Source organism: Marmota flaviventris, chromosome 13, assembly GCF_047511675.1.
Source record: "Marmota flaviventris isolate mMarFla1 chromosome 13, mMarFla1.hap1, whole genome shotgun sequence".
Lineage (NCBI taxonomy): Eukaryota > Metazoa > Chordata > Mammalia > Rodentia > Sciuridae > Marmota > Marmota flaviventris.
Genome location: NC_092510.1, coordinates 80,476,530 through 80,480,221, shown reverse-complemented (window position 1 = coordinate 80,480,221; position 3,692 = coordinate 80,476,530). Strand labels below are relative to the sequence as shown.

General features: G+C 36.3%; 1 non-coding gene across 1 annotated transcript; it reads left to right on the top strand.

Annotated features, from left to right (window-relative positions):
- Window positions 1-1,495: 1,495 nt before the first annotated feature.
- On the top strand, window positions 1,496-1,602 carry LOC114098827 (U6 spliceosomal RNA). Its single transcript, XR_003583797.2, has one exon. It is a non-coding gene; the product is annotated as a U6 spliceosomal RNA (small nuclear RNA).
- Window positions 1,603-3,692: the final 2,090 nt, after the last annotated feature.

Below are 3,692 nucleotides of genomic sequence, written 5' to 3'. Positions count from 1 at the left end.
CACTTTGAGAGGGTGAACACTGTCTCTTTTTGACCTGAGGAAGCAGCATGCAATCAGAGAAACTCACACTGGAATCCCAGACCTGCTGGCTATGAATCCAGGGCCAGAACTAGGGGTGAGTAAGGAACTGATCTTGGGTACAAATTTTAGGGAATGTCAACAAACTTGGTAACCAAGATAAACAATATTTTAATGTAACATATCTCTGAAAAGCATCACTAATCCAAAAAATAACAATCAACAAATGATCAACATTTTAAATAAAAACAGGAGCTGATCCAGAGATTGCCTGGCTTTTCACTTGCCTCTCTGCAATGCTGGCCCTCTTCAGTTTGCAGGAGTTGAACTAATTTCTGCAGTGATTTTGGCTTTTAACAACATTGCCCTTGATTCCCTCTAAAAAATGGAACAAGACAGGGATGCCCTCTTTCACCACTTCTATTTAACATGGTTCTTGAAACTCTAGCCAGAGCAATTAGACAAAAGAAATTAAAGGGATACATATAGGAAAAGAAGAACTCAAATTATCACTATTTGCTGACTATATGATTCTATACCTAGAAGACCCCAAAAATTCCACCAGAAATCTTCTAGAACTAATAAATGAATTCAGCAAAGTAGCAGGATATAAAATCAACACCCATAAATCAAAGGCATTTCTGCACATCAGTGACAAATCCTCAGAAAGGATTTACAATAGCCTAAAAAAATATATTTGGGAATCAACTTAATGAAAGAGGTGAAAGTCCTCTACAATGAAAACTACAGAATGCTGAAGAAAGAAATTAAAGAAGACCTTAGAAGATGGAAAGATCTACCTTGTTCTTGGATAGGCAGAATTAATATTGTCAAAATGACCATACTACCAAAAGCACTACAGATTCAATGCAATCCCAATCAAAATCCCAGTGATATTCTTTATAGAAATAGAAAAAGCAGTCATGAAATTCATCTGGAAAAATAAGAGACCCAGAATAGCCAAAGCAATCCTTAGCAAGAAGAGTGAAGCTGGTGGCATCACTATACCAGACCTTAAACTATACTACAGAGCAATAGTAACAGAAACAGCATGGTATTGGCACCAAAATATACTGGTAGACCAATGGTACAGAATAGAGGACACAGAGACAAACCCACATAATGCAGTTATCTTATATTAGACAAATGTGCCAAAAACATATATTGGAGAAAAGATAGCCTCCTCAACAAGTGGTGCTGGGAAAACTGGAAATCCACATGTAACAAAATGAAATTAAACCTCTATCTCTCACCATGCACAAAGTGGATCAAGGACTTAGGAATTAAACCAGAGACCTTGGCCTAATGGAAGAAAAAGTAGGCCCTAATCTCCATCATGTCAAGTTAGACCTCAACTTCCTTAATAAGACTCCTATAGCACAAGAATTAAAACCAGAATTGATAAATGGGATGGATTCAAACTAAAAAGCTTCTTTGCAAAAGAAACAGTTAGTGAGGTGAATAAAGAGACTATACAGTGCTCGCTTCGGCAGTACATATACTAAAATTGGAACGATACAGAGAAGATTAGCATGGCCCCTGGGCAAGGATGACACGCAAATTCGTGACGCATTCCATATTAAGAAAAAAAAAGATCCTACAGAATGAATCTTTACCACAAGTGCATAAGATAGAGCACTAATTTCTAGGATATATAAAGCAATTAAAAACTTTAACACCTAAAAAACAAATAACCCAATCAATAATGGGCCAAGGACCTGAGCAGATACTTCTCAGAAGAGGATATACAATCAATTACCAAATATATGAAAAAATGCTCATCATCTCTAGCAATTAGAGAAATGCAAATCAAAATTACTCTAAGATACCATCTCACTCCAGTCAGAATGGCAGCTATTAAGAATACAAACAACAAAAAGTGTTGGTAAGGATGTGGGGAAAAGGCACACTCATACATTGCTGGTGGAACTGCAAATTGGTGCAACCAATCTGGAAAGCAGTATGGAGAATCCTTGGAAAACTGGGAATGGAACCACCATTTGACCCAGCTATCCCACTCCTCAGTTTATACCCAAAGGACTTAAAAACAGCATACTACAGGGACACAGCCACATCAATGTTTATAGCTGCACAATTCACAATAGCTAAACTGTGGAACCAACCTAGATGCCCTTCAGTAGATGAATGGATAGGGAAACTTTGGTATATATACATAGTGGAATATTACTCAGCATTAAAAGAGATTAAAATCATGGCATTTGCAGGTAAATGGAGAGAGCTAGAGAATATAATGCTAAGTGCTAAGTGAAGTAAGCCAATGCCTCCAAACTGAATGTTTTCTTTGATATGAGGATGCTGACTCATAATGGTGATGGTGGGGGAGCATGGGAGGAATGGAGGAAGTTTAGATAGGGCAAAGGGGAGGCGGGAAATGGAGGGGGGAAGGGAGTAGGAAAGACAGTGGAATGAGATGGACATCATTACCCTAAGTACATGTATGAAGACACGAACGGTGTGAAAATACTTTGTGTATAACCAGTGACTGGAAAAATCGTGCTCTATGTGTGTAATAGGACACAAATTGCATTCTGCCATCATATATTACAAAATAGAATAAATAAATAATAAAAAAGAAAAAAAAGAAGAAACTTTCCATATTGGAAATATTGAAAGAAGTTGCATTGGCCCCCAACAACTGGTGGGCATGAGGTTGCAAATGCTAACACTTTGGGGTACACATGGTGTCTTTCACTTTATACTAAGGTGAAGAAAAGTGCCTTTCAAAAATTGTACTCTATGGAGTTTTGTTTTTATAGAGAGTCTTAGAATCAAAGAATAAATCGTAATTGGAACATTAAAAAAAGAAAAAAACTAGGATAATCAATTTCATTAAATAATTTTCTGTGTTTATCAAGATCTTTTTGTTTTTTTTTCCTCTTAATGTGATAAAGAAGGTTGATTTTTTTCATATATGCAATCCTTGATAACTAGAACCAATTCTACCTGATCATGAGAACAAAGAAAAAAATGCTAGTATATATATATATATATATACATATACATATATGTGTGTGTGTGTGTGTACATTTATATATATATATATATCCCTTGAGGAGCTCCCATTCACTGGGGAGGCAGACAGGTATACAAACAGCCACAGCGGCCACCATAAGGCCAGTTCAACCCCGTGGGCATGCTGCTATTAAACGGTGTGGCTCTGAAGACAAATGAGGTTGAGCTGCTTCTTCTGGGTTTAGTAGCCGTTTGTATTTACTTTTGTGAAATGTGTACTCAATTCTTTTGGGCATCTTAATTGGGTTGTTTTTCATTGTTAGTTTTTAAGAGTTCTTTATATATTCATTTTTATCCTGAGTGAATATGAATATGCAGTTTCCCGAACAACTGAATATGCAGTTGTTCCAACAATGTTTGTTGAAATAACTTCTCTCTACTCATTCAATTGATCTGGAACCCTGGCTCAATCAACCGGTATTATGTATGGGGTCTATTTCTGAACTTTTAATTTTGTTCCACTGATTTATTTGCTTGTCTTCATGTCATTATGACATTGTTTTGATTTCTGTAGCTTTTTAGTGAGTCTTGAAATTAAGATCTTCCAGCTTTATTTTTCTCTTCTCCAATTGTTTTGGCCATCTGGGACTTTTATCTTTCACATAAATTTTAGAATTAACTTGTCAGCCAGGATTTAAATT